This window comes from Antedon bifida, chromosome 6 (genome assembly GCF_963402885.1).
Source record: "Antedon bifida chromosome 6, ecAntBifi1.1, whole genome shotgun sequence".
NCBI classification, from domain to species: domain Eukaryota; kingdom Metazoa; phylum Echinodermata; class Crinoidea; order Comatulida; family Antedonidae; genus Antedon; species Antedon bifida.
In genome coordinates, this window is record NC_136231.1 from 22,759,021 (window position 1) to 22,773,509 (window position 14,489).

The 14,489-nt window shown below is 32.5% G+C and overlaps 1 protein-coding gene across 2 annotated transcripts in view; it reads right to left on the reverse strand.

Moving 5' to 3' along the window:
- LOC144844811 (adhesion G protein-coupled receptor L2-like) overlaps positions 1-12,524 on the reverse strand; it is an 82,895-nt gene extending 70,371 nt beyond the window's left edge. Inside the window, exon 1 of one of the 2 annotated variants that reach the window (XM_078701892.1) lies at positions 12,506-12,524. The gene's annotated coding sequence lies outside the window, so the exon portion shown is untranslated. Of the gene's footprint in view, positions 1-10,852; positions 10,872-12,505 lie in introns of those variants that run through there. The other variant, XM_078701893.1, reaches the window with a different exon arrangement.
- Positions 12,525-14,489: the final 1,965 nt, after the last annotated feature.

Below are 14,489 nucleotides of genomic sequence, written 5' to 3' on the forward strand. Positions count from 1 at the left end.
GTTTCATACAGTATCGGTACTATTGTAGACACTCAAACTCTCAAATACTAGTCCATTATCGCTGAGGGATGTTTTACTTTTATCTTCTTGTAGCTCATCTTACACGTGAGGGCTATTGTTGATTTATCCAGGTAAGTAGGCATGTAATAGACTCTTAATACTATAGCATTTTCGCTTGTTTTATTCAAAGAAAATTACTTATTTCAATAAATCATCAAGCATGGAGGAATGAGCTTCCACTCAATGACAATCCATTAGGAATTAGACTATTATTAGATCATTCCATACTACATGCCATGGAAAATCAAGATTATCCTCATAGATCAGAATCGCAGCTGGCTATAGAATTGGCTAAAATTATTCATATAATTATATCATAGCAGTTGTTCATCATACTTATAATCTCAATTGCAAGACAAATTTTTGATAACATTTTCTAATGTCTATCATAATTTTACAGTTATATTTTCAAGGCTACATTTTATTTGGATATTTATATGCAGTAAATCTATCATTAAACACCATTCTTTTTATAACATGAAGTTGACAGCTTTGATGTTGTGTATTAGATTGGAAATAAAGTAGAGTACCTTGTGGATGTTAAGCAAAAGGTTTGGCAGCAAATTTTAAGATTTCTTTCATCACAATCCAATAGCAAAATGGTCAAAATAGCAAACTCTGTAGGCCGAATTTAGTTTCATAATAAATAGAACTACAAATAATTTAATTATTATTTCCAAGAAAAAAATCATAAGCCAAATTAAAAACATATGAACAGGAAAATACCGTAGTATTGTATGTTCATGGAATGAAAAATGGGTCAGATTAGATCTGAATATAAATTTCCCAACTGTTTCCAATTTTCTTAAATTATTATGAAATTAAACATCATATCTTCATTATTCAAAGTTTAGCATAGATATAAATTAGTATGCCAAACAAGCCTCCAAATGAAAAGTTGGAATCATGAACTAATATTATAACATCTGATAAATTCAACCCAGTTTATATTTAATGCAATCACTTCCAATTGTAGACAAGAAATTAGAGCAAGTAATGTATATTAAAAATGGAACTGCGCCAGTTTCTCTTTAGCCACTTCTCAAGGGAATACAAAATCCAACCTACAAACGGATATGGAAACAATCCGTGATGGCATAGTAACACTCGTTTATCTTCCCTGCCATTTCTAATGTGAATGATTAACATTTATTTTGACAATTCATGTTAAGCCACAGAGATTGTTAATTTAAGTTCTAAGTAACATTGCAAGTTATTGTGTGGTTGAAATCTTTAAAAGCATTGCACGGGGATTGGTAAAAGTGTAATACATACAACTAATGGTAAAGTGTCTGATGGTTTACATAGTTGCTTCCATATCAAATTAACTAGTTTTAGTTCTTACCCTAGTGTTACAGTTGAACATCATTGTCTTCTAACATGAAAATTACATTAAACAAAGTAGTGTTGGTAACTATGAGTGCCGTTTACCTGAATAAACTGGTGCTCTTCAGAGGGAGGGGCTTTGATAAGTTAAGTTTCTAGAGAACCCCTCCACCATAATGGACCAGTCCGCAACTATGCCATCATTATGTGAACATACCACCGTCATCATTTTGCTTCCAAGCGGTAAAGCAGTATCTGATGGTATCTATGGTTGAAATACTACTAAGGTAGTTTCAAATTTGTTGGTTGAACACCTTTGAGTATGTTCACATGTATGGTGTTTCAATCTGTGGATTACCTTAAGCCACACCAGCCTATTCATTCATTGTTTATTACTCTAATACACTTAATATGTGATTTAAGAGTCAGACTTTTAATTGATATTTAATATACCAATGTAAATATCCAACTTCACTGTCTCTCCTAACTTTCTTGCACTTGATCTGTCTTGTCATACAAACAGTTTCCTTCTTTTTTACCAAATGTTCATAAAATAAATAGTCTCTGTTTTGCTGTTTCATCATACACCTTTTCCTATTTCATCCTACCAAACAATTTATCAATGTTGCATTCAATACTGCAGCTTAACAACCCATTTACAGTTAGTTTAAACAGAAGTCTACACGTTGAAGCTGGTGTTATAATATAAAATAAATACCTTTTACACCTTTATAATGTGATGAATGACAAACAATAATGGCTGTTTAACTTTATGCTACAGTGGTACGTAAAAAATTATGACACTATAACTAGGTGGGATGGCTCCCTCTTGAGGGGACGTGGTTCGCAAACAGTGCCATTATCCAATAGGGGTGCTTAATTTTCTTCTTTTCATTATTGTACCTCCTCTTGGGAAATACAGGGCTATTGTCGGTTTATCCAGGTAAGCAGGCACAATATAGACTGTAATAGTTGATCTTGATACAGTATATTGCAGAAGTTACTTAATGCATTTATAAGGCATTTAGATTGATTTATATATTTTACACAATAACCATAATGAATTGATATATAAATATGCAATTTAAAATTTCATTCAAGATCTTGTACTAAAAGGTATGTCCTTGGATGCATAATCGCATTAAAAATGCCTCTCTGTTTTTACAATAATGAGGAAATAACTATCAAAGTGTGAGTAAAGTCCTCAATTTTGTTGGCAGCAGAAACAGGGGACAAATTTTAAATTTCCAAATAAAAACAACATTATCGCTATTTAATGCTATGAAAGTATTAGCAGCACATACTTAAAAATTAATGTTTAATTGACATTGGAAGTAAAAGGTGGTGGGTTAAAAACTTCTTTTGATCAATGACCAAACACTGTATTATATCTAACAGAAAAATTCTGTTCAAAGTAAACCTAACTTTCTTGGCATTAAGCAGCAACGCACGTAGGTGGATCCGCAATCCGCACAATTTTTTTTAAAGGTATTGATGAAAAATAATTCATGACTTATAATACAATACTAATGGCAATCTGCAATTCTCATATGAAAACATATTGTAAAATGTCAAAATTTTCTTGCAAGTATAAATGATTTACCACACCTTGCAACATATGTATAGTAGAAGGACCTTGTATGATTTCATATTTGTAAAATATGTACGGCATTCTTCATTTTACAGGCTCATACAATTAACCAGGATGTAATGGCAAATCATTTCAACAAATTAATCTGTACAGATTGTTATACTAAAATTATTAATAACTTGCATACTCCAAGTAATAAATAACAATTTATAATTTGATAATAACCTCGTGATTGATTTCCCTTTGGGGGCATATTCCTTTCAGCACATTTTTGGAAGAAAAATCATTGCACTGAAACACAGAAATGTTGGAAAAAAATTTACTTATCAACAATTAAGCATTGCGTGGGAAGGTTTTTAGCTTTTAGTCACTTTTGCATGCATTTAAGAAAACCTACGCACTCCAGCATTTATCATCATCTGCATTATTAAATCATACACCATCCCACCTCAACATGAAAATTGAATACTGCATAGGCTCAATTTGCATTTCCTCCACCCACTAAGGGACATATTTTCTCACTACACATGGACATGGTTCATTCACTGGGGGCACAAATGGTTGTATAGGCACTTTACAACTGAATTACTATGTGACTAGGTTCAGATTTTCACCTATATCTGTATAAGAAGGAGTGAGATGCAAAACTGGAGAATTAGTGATATCTCAATCTCATATATAAATTCCAAAATGTTTGCAATTTTGCTAAATTCAGCTTTATTAAAAGTTTAAATAAAATTGGACAAAATTAGGATTTTCCAGTATGTAATGTTTTAAACTTCAGAATGTTGAAAATGGAAAGGAAATGAAAATTTGAAATTCAATTTACATTTGGACTAATTAAATTTCTCTCACTATAGTATATCCGAACGGTCAGTAAAAGCAGTGTTCACTTTGTTTGTGATTTAATAAACAAAAGTATATTCTGAATTATGTTTAAAGATCATCAGGGAATGACATGATTTCAAATAACCTTAACAATTAAAGAAGATACAAACAAATACCCGAGACATATGATATTTATGTTATAAAAGGCAAGCAAAGATTTTGACATGGCAGAGGGTGATTTTCCTACAAAACAGGCACAAATCATCATGAGCTAGCCTAGTTACCATGTACTTTCACTACTGATCTCTAGTCTGAAAAGGGCCTCTCTGGCTACGGGCTTGCTAGGATGCTAGTGGCACTGGAAATAACAATTATAATTATGGAAATGCACATTGTAAAATGATGCAAGACTTCAAATTTTCAATTTGAAATCAAAATTGGCTTCTTTTGATGTAACACGATCGACGATATTATAACAGACTTATTAAACCAAAATAAGACATGACAGGAGTTACCTAATTTCTAACAGAGATTCTTCCGATACAAAAAAATCAATGGAAAATTAAACATTTAAATTACATAGACTACCAACACCACTGTTGGTTTGTGTAAATTAATAATAATAATAGGACTGTAATAATAATAATGTCTGTAAAAACATAATAATTATATTAATGATATTTCTAACATTTAATGAAGACTTTGTACTTAGCGATATCTCTAACTTAGGTCATGTTTAAACCTATACAGAAAACATGCAAGAATATGTAGACCTACTACTGAATTGAATTTTTTCCTTAATGCACATTTTCAAACACATGTGTGAAACAATGCTTTGAAGGTGTGACATTAGCTGGTGAAATTGGGTCATCATCAGTAATTTATCAACATTTGAACAAGAACACTAGGATTACTGTCTGTCATATGAACCAAAGCATGATTCTCAATGCTCTTCCTATGTATCCTTGTCAAAAGAAGTCTCACAACATGTATTTCTGATTATCGACGCACAATTACACACTTCCTAAATATTGTGTTTGTAAATTTTTAGAAAAGAGATAATTTAGAATCAAGGTAAAGTTAATTAATAAGCAATTAAATATATTACATCCAGGACATTATGGAAGCATTAATTGGCATAAATTTCTTGATAACATTGTAAAAGCATTAATTACAAAAATATGTTTTAAAACTACTTGGCAAACACAATTTGGATTGAATCCACACATTTTAACATAAGCGCTTTAGTTACAGGATTAATGCAATCATTCTGTTTACTTAACCACATACACTTTCCTCCATGATTTTCCTTTTAATGGATGAAATAAAGTACATCAATCATAAAGCACGGTGGGAAGAAATGTCAAAATTTGAGCCTAGCCAAGCCGCAATGGATGAAGGAAGGATGTGCAGTGTACACACAGACTATAGTCACAGTGTCTTGGATTAAGTTCAATCAATGGTGCTGATATATATCATATGATGACAGTCTAACGATGATTATGATAGGTGACCACAGAAATTACTAGTGTATCAAAATGAGTGCCGACTCTAATGAACTATCAATTTAATTTAATATAAGTTTTTAAATTAAAGAAGTACCTTCCAAATTTGGGGGATGTACAATTTTCAAACAACAGGTGAACTATCAAATAGCAATAGGTAGGCATAATCATGAATAATAATAAGTAGTACACAATTCTTTTTAAACAATGATCTTCTAAAGTGTTAACAGTAACTATAAAAGGTGCATTAATAAATTGTTGGATATTGATTTCAATGAAATGAAAAAGTAATAATAATTCGTAATACCTAAAGCCTCATTCAACAAAGTTTAGAAGGTCCTACATCACACAATGTTCCTAACCTTATTTGTAAACGCTTTCCGCTTTTCTTATTTTCTCACTTGTTTAAATATAGGACAATAAGTAAGGCAATTAACTCTTCTTACACTCAGCCTTGTGAAAATGAAGTCATGTCACGTTGAGAGGTAAGCCCAGAGGATCAAAGAAGCATAATTTGTCTCCTACAGTAATCAGACATGTTACTGACCAATATATCGGAATAAATGGATGAGCAAATACTATCAAATTGTTGAGTGAATAATAGATTAGGATTAGTTTGCTTTCCTGCAATATTAACGGTCATAAACTTGGGTTGAGGACTTTAAGGGAAAAATTGCTCAGCTGCAAATTGGGGCACATTCTAAAAATGATATGTTGCCGTTTTAAAGCAAGTTATTTTGTGTGCATGTACAAAATGGGGCATCCAATATAAACATAAAATATGTAAGTAAAGGTATTATTCGCTAAACATAAACCTTTTTGATGTCTTTTCAAAATGAATGACTATATTAATCAGGTTGACCAACAAAATTTGAATATTTATGCTATAAATAAATAATAATGAATATTAGGCACACCAAACTACAAATCATTTTTTTTTTCAAATATGCATTCATTTACAACATTATCCAGTAGGTAAAATGCTGTAGTATAAAAGTAAAACATTCATAAAAAAACAATTTAGTTTATATTATGATAAATATGAAAATAAAACTAACAGATAAACACAACACTTCAATAACTTTATCTTGACTCAACAAATAAAGTATGAGGTGCTGAATCTTAAATAAAAAATTGATTATAATCTTTTGACGTCATTTTGTACTTAAAACACAAGCTATTTGAGAGTTAAGACGTCAATTGACTAAGCAAACCTGTCAATAATTTCATAATTTAAATTAAGAAAGTCAAATATTCAATGAATAGTAAACACAAGTAGAATAATTATTCATCACTTATTATACAAATAGAAAGTGAATAGGGGCCTACAATCATCATTCACTTGATTCTTTTCTTCTGTTAATTTTTTTTTAATACAGATAAGAAACAACTTTAAACTTATATAATTCACATGTCTTCCTATTTTTTATTCTTTAATTTTTGTAAATGCTTGCCATACACAAACTCTACTTAATAATAATAAACAACTTCCATAGGATTAAAGGTGAGGTTTATCAGGTTAAAACAGATAAGAAAGGAAACTTATATAAGATACATTTTCATTAAACTTTTAAAACTATATAAATTTTCTAAATATTGCTAATTCTTAAATATTTTTGATTCTTTCACTTCATTGTACATTCCTTCGTAGTTTCTTTTCCTTTTGACAACATTTAATCATCTAAATGAGGGTATAATTGTGAAACATAATGGACTATACATTAAAATGATCAGTTAGTAAAAAAATAAGCTTTTAAGTACGTCAGGAAAAAGAAATTTTTCACAGTTCTAATTGAAAGATACTTAAAATGTAGGCAATTTGTAATGTTCATAGAATCCTTTAGAAAGACACTGAGTTTTAGTGAGCAAAGCCTACAGTTATTATGATTAATAATGAAGACAGGTGGAAGATTAGTAGAGAATTAGACTTTTATGAAAATGAATTAACTAAAGCACTTTACCATACTCAACCTAGATATGCAAAAGGGTCATAACGACTTTATCCAAGAGTTTTCTCTTTGTATCTTCAGTGGAATGCTACAGTGCCATTCCAACACATGGATTAAGAAATACAGTTATCAAATTATCAAAAAAGGTTGTAGGCCTAGGTTGAGAAAATCATAAATAAACTCAGACAATATGCATGGAAAACCTTTGATGTGACAAACTTATTCGGATCCCACTTCTTCATTTTTCATTATATATATTCATCATCTTTTTAATCATCAAATGTACAACTTCGTATCTGGACAACTACCCCCTGGATAATTACCACCCGGACAATCACCCTTCTAGGCCAATCACCCTTCTAGGACAACTAGCCCCCGGACAATCACCCTTCTAGGACAACTACCCCCCGGACAATCACCCTTCTAGGACAACTATCCGCCGGACAATCACCCTTCTAGGACAACTACCTTGTCCTAGACCCGTACAAATTAGATATGAACTATACATGGAAATAGTTTAATATACTACTGAATTCACTGCTATACTGGACAAACTTCTAACCAGCTAGCGCACTTTAAATGTATAGCCGATTCGAAGCCTAATAGGTGTTCTATAAACAGAATTTTCGAAAGTACTGTAAACATGCCAATGTTTTGTTTATTTACATCAAATACTGGTAGTGGTACACAGCAACATGAAAAATGTCACATTGCCAAGAGTATTGTTTATATGTTATGTTGACCTACATTGACATTACTACACACACGTTCTTTGTTTAGCAATGCTATAAGTGACAGGGTGACTTGAATAGACCATCTATTTTAGCTTTAATTGAGCAGTTAAGAAACACACCAAGTAATATCGTTTTTTAGCAATGGTATAATAGGGCAACTATAGTTACACTCTATATCTGATAAAACCAACTATAACCAAGTTTCGACCACCAGTGACAACCGTTTTATAGTTTTTCCACTCCAGAGTATGATGTAATGAAAACAACATTTTTTTATGTACCCGATAATAGGCATCATTATCAGCTTTCTCAAATGTAAAATTCACTCATGGGTATAATCGTAATAAAAATGGGCATAAATCACATTAAAAAGATATAATCATGTATGACAAATAAGCTGACCTTTAATGATAACATCTATTAGTTCACACATGGTGAAAAATAAATGTTGCCATTCTGACTGAATAAGGAGACTAGGCTTAGTTGATACAAAGTTGTTTACATGAGTATTGTGGGTGGGGTTCGGAAGGATGTTCTGTTTTGGAGGTTGCGGAATTAACACATTGTTTGCAACCAAAACCTTGACTTTGAATTTAAAGTATCATATCTAATTACTGTAAATAACAACAAACACAAAACATGCCATATACACATTTCTTCGTTCCCTCTACATTACATGGAGACCGTCCTCCATCTGCTTTCTATTTTTTATATCTTGTTCTTTATGCTTATATTGTATTTTTCAGGCTTGCCCGACACAAAATTGCTCTTCTAGGACGAGATCCCTCTTTTAATTCATTGTTAAACGCCCTTTTTTGGTGGATAGATGGATTGAAGGAAAATAAATGCTGACTGTAAATTCAGACATTCAGTTTTCACATTTTCATCTCAGCTGCATCAATTGAGCAGGACCTTTTCAAAATCAAAATATAATTTTATAATATCAAATAAAGAAATAGTTGTGTAGCGTGATAGTAGGCTGTAATCTCCATGTTGAAAACACGGCCAAATGTGGGAACTTTCCAACATACCACCGTCATCATTTCTTTTCGTAATATGAAGACGTTACAACGTACAAAGATTAACGTGATACGTTGTATTCAGTTGAATAGAAGTTCCTAGTACACACAGAAAGCGAAGCTTACTGTAATACTGTATACGTTCTACTTAAGTTTAAGTGTGCATGCCCACGTTGTGTCATCTCTAGAGAGAAACAGACAGGTTTTGATTCGTTTAAAATCGGAATCTTCTTTGAAAGGAAGGTTAAAAAACAGCAAAATTACCTGACTGGATATTCTACATACCGATTGAGAACGGTCGCTTGTAGAGCGTGATTTCCATTGTCTTGAAACATCTGAGCTTTGTCACATGATCAGTGACGGAATTTATTGGTTTTCTTTCTGGATTTATTTCAGGTTGTATACTGGGAATTCAACAAAGGAGCCAGGTTGTATTGTTCTTTTTTATTGTGCGCCAGTTATGTTCGGCTGAGAGACCACCATGCCAAAGTCTGAATGCATGCAATGCAAGTGCCAGTGTGTGATGATTAAATGGGATCGTCATCCCATGATGCATATATTGCCACACCTGTAGCCAGAGTTGTTTGTGTACAATTGAAGGCTTAAATTTTCCGCGACCGTTGTGGTATGCATGGGTGGTAGGTTCAAGAGGAGTTCCTGGCCACGGCAGAAGCTAAAGCGCCGGTGATCCGGACGCGTCTGCACATGCCGCTGCGCCTCCGAGTAGAGTATGCAGGACAATGGTGTGTCCCCGACCATGCTGGAGGAAATCGCAGCAGTGGTTCTAGCTCTGCCGAGGTAGACTGTGCCTTCAGCATCCTCGCATAACATCCCCATCTTTGCCTGCTGTACCAGTGCTGCCTCTGAAGTACTTTGAAGGACAGGTTCATCGCTGGAAGCCGATGTGTATGATAGCGATAAGACTATGACCTTGCTAGTGAGCGAGCACCTATCCGAGGCACAAGGGGATGCAGGCATTAATCAATCGTGTCGTTCCTACGGTACTATCTTACAGTGGCGTAGAATATGCATACGATGTTCAGACGCCCGCTCCTGCATCAAAGAGGTTCTCAACCTTTGGTGTCGTGCCACTGGACCCCAAGCTGGTCGATAGGCTTGAATCAGTAGCCATCGAGTCGATGCCTGTTGCGGACTAGTCCATCGTGGTCCAGGTGTATCCTTAGGAACTTTTTGTATCTAAGCCCTCCTCTGTAGAGCACGGGTTATTGTCGGTTTATCCAGGTAAGCGGCACTCATGGATTACTAACACCCTTGGTTTGGTTTGTGTAAGATTGTTGTTTACTTTAAAGTTTTTACTAACTACCTCTGGTCACATCACAGATAGGCAATTGTTTACAATTGTCCTGGAAAACATAGGAAAATGGTATTCTAAACTCTGATACGTGGTAAACTCAGGTTTTATACGCATTTTGTCAACAAAATGTCTTTCTATACTACAAACACAGGATGCATTTAACTACACGTCATTAACAACGGCTTCAGACAGTGTTTTTATGTTAATTTCAATAAAAATATAGTTCACATTGCACAAACTTGTCTTTGGTTTCAGTAAATCAAAGGCACTTGGAAGTAAGTGATTAGTAATCAACAATTGTTCTACCACAAGCAGTACAGGTGAAGGGTTAATGGACAAATTAGACATGTGTTTGAATATTAATCTAAAAGTTTTAGCTGTAAAGACTAAATACTTGCTTTAACAACGTTCTGCTGAACAGTCAAAATATTTATCTCAATTTAATGATTATATTTTGGGTCGACTGGCATGCAGAATAACTGACTTATTATGTATAATTGTTGTAAATACTTGAAAAATTCATACCTATAACCCGCACCCCCTCCCTTCTTGTCAGTCTCTTCATAAAAAAAAGCTATCCTGGTGCACGATTAAGCATAAACTGAAACACTATACAAACATATGACTTACATTGACTCAATATCAAGCATTTGGCGTCATTTAATGTCAAATGATTTTAGAAACAGACTCGTTTAGTAGATAATATCAGACAAAATAGATGAAAGGGAAAAGAAACAAGTTCAAATGTCAGACAGTTGGAGACGCAACATAAAAAGAATGTTGGAAATACAAACATGATAGCACTTGATACTTAAAATTTAGATCATCGCAGTGTTTGATGTAAAATTGTTATGAGTAATGAGGAAGAAAACGTGGGAGAATGTTGAAAATCTAATGTTTTTAATATAAAGGTTAAAATCCTGTCAAAAAGTATCTATTTTCAAGACATTCAAAAGGAACTTTATATTTAAATAAACTTGGATGGCTGTGACATATTTAATTCAATAAGTTCACTAGCTACTATAACTATCATAAAAACAAGGTTTAGATGTAAAGTCCACTTCTCTCATGGCATTTTCTGCTGATCCACCTTTCCTTTGGAATCTTTATTTATTTATTTATTTATTTATCACTGCACGTAACAAAAAGGTAGCGAAAAGAAAGGGATTAACAAGTGACAAGCACCTCTATCCACATCCCCCTTAAAATACACATAACAAAAATATATATAAATGCAAAAAAGTAAATATAAAAATAGCTAAAATATATGACTTACTTTTAAATATTTACTATACTGAATAAAATTTGAGAAATAAATAAATAAAATACGGTATGACGTTAAAACTTATATTTTTATATATGAATATGATACACCAAAACATGCCTACATTGAAACAGGTTAAATCTGTCAATTAAACGATTGTAAGCTCTATGAGATCTTTTGGTAGAGAGCACCTCTAAATTACCTTATAATTATAGTATAATCATTATTATTTAGTATATACCGAAAAAACAAATATCCATAAATTATAAAATATTTGTAAACTAATTGTTTCAAGGAACAATGCAATAAGATGATTGCATTGTAGTGGGAAATTAGTTTGATACCATAGAATGTTAAGAAGAATGTAAGCATGAGTCACAGGAGTAAACGTAAAGCTAGCTTATTTAAAGAATGTTCTTTTTTTATGGCGTAAAAGAAATACATTATTGAAGCATTACAAACCCAGCAAGAAAATTTATTTTCTAAAGAAAGTTCATAATAGTTGTCATTATAGAGGGCAGTATAAATAATTCTATACATTTAATAATTTGAGATGTATTCTAAGTTTCTATTCATAAAACGTAATGAAACTAAATCAACAACTGTTTCGTATTATGTATGGGCCAAGTATCACTGTTCTATCCAATGAGCTGATATGATAAATATAGCAAGTACCAAACGACTCAGCTGATAGGTGGAAAGAACAAAAGATGCCGACCAATAGTCTACCGATTTAAAATCAAGATGAAGTGTCATCTAGTTTTGAGTTTTTATTTGCTATCCAGTTATCCATTACTATTATACATTAAATTTTAATATACATGTTAAGTAGATACAAAAAGAACTGAAAGACAATATTTAGGAGAAAATAGTTTACATTTCATAGGAATTCAAACAAATAAAAACCTACTTACTTTGCAATATTACTTTAGGTTGTTTCAGTACAAAAATAATGTTATGTTGCTGTTTTGACAATTCTCCTGTAAATTAAAGAAGGTTAAATAGATATAATAAATAGAATAAATGTATCATAAAACATAGCCAATTTGTGTCATACTGTATTAGATATAGTTGTAGTGTTAGAGAAGACACTAACTGTTTTGTGATTTGTATATTTATATACTTTTTTAATGTCATACATGTATTTCACAAATTACATGATGGAAAACTATATCAATCCTATTTGAGGGGGTGGCATAGAAACAGTTGGCACTTTGTCAGGATTGAACCCTGGACTTTGGGATTAGAAGGCAAGCATGTTATACACAAAGCTTACAGCTCCACTACTACTTCAGCAGCGGGTTAACGTTATCATAACACCAACCTCACTAAATGGGTATCATTACGTTAAAAGGAAATTGTGCTGGAACAAATTTGAAAAGCTGTTAGTAATGGAATTACTACGATCCACTGGGATATACAATATACTCACAGGACCAAATGTAATCCCGCATGGGCTAGTAGTTTAAAGGTTGTTACATTAGGAATGTAATTAAAAAGCAAATTGCTCTACCTAAATCCAATTATGACCAACAGCCAGCTTGCAATTTTTAATTGAAAACAATAAATCATGAATGAACTTGGGCGTCTAGTGACATATCACTATGGAAACCACCTAATTTGGGTATGACATTCAGGTTAGATGGTAAAAATCTAGACCATATTTGCTAATTATGTAATCGGGTTAAAAAAAGTCACAAAAGTCATACATTCATTCTCCATGGTTCAACAATGTATACCAGCAAAGCATCAAAATTTTAGAAAATTTGCACGATAAACTTCAATGGAAATTACCCTTTTTATACTTCTATAATGAATTTTTTCATTCAACATACAAGGCCTCTTCGGAAAATGCCCGCGTTTTTGGTTCATTTGAAGTAGGCCTATAGAGTAAATGACTCAATTTCAGTCTAATTAAACAACAGGTCCAAAAGATGCTACTACTTTTTTTAGAGCTCCAATAAGTAGCACACAGTGGTGTATTTGCCAAAATTAATCAAAGGCATGTAATTATCTATCAAAATTAGTACAAAAATAATTTTACCTTTTAAACCCATTAAAGATATAATACATTTAAAGGTTCACATTATTGCTTCAATTCATAGTAATAATAAATAATATAGTATAATAAATATAGTAATAATTTTATTATTAGTTACAATATTTTTTCAATTTGGTAGGGAATTTTCCCACACTAATTATATGGAATAACTAGTAATGGAGGAAACTGACAGACAGCAAGTAGACAGACATTTTTATAGGAAAAATCAAAACAGTATGTTTATTGCAAAAGAGTTTTCAGGATTAATATATTTGTGTCTCATGTAATGTTAAATTTGTTAAACCGTGGCTGTCAGCCAGAAGATATGTGCACTACTTTTTTTAGAGAAGTAACAAAGAATTCATAGGGGTCAACAGAGGTGATTATTGGAAGAGTAGGAAAGTTCTGCAGCATTTAAATCTAGGGGGAAAATGAATTATATTGGAGTTAATAGGAGGAAATTTAGATTTTGTGTAGGGCCTATGAATAATTATATGGACAAGGTCATGTTTAATTATAGTTTAATGAAATCCATTACTGCAGCAATCCCAATGAAGCCTTTGACATGTACACATGAATTGTATATTAAATGTATGAATATTTGTGAATGATTTTTTACAATATCTGACAGCATACAGTGAATATATTTAGCCTTTATGCGGTGGTGGTAGAACAAGTCTTCTTGGATAAGGACTTATAACTGGAAATTTAGTGTACACATCTGGCTTGTGTGCACTTTAAAGAACACAGTTTATCTTTCAGAAGAGTAGGGGTTACCTCATGTGTACTGGTCCATTCAATCCCTGTCGTTGTGATGAGCATTTGGTGGCAGCACTCTACACAAAGGAACCCTTAGT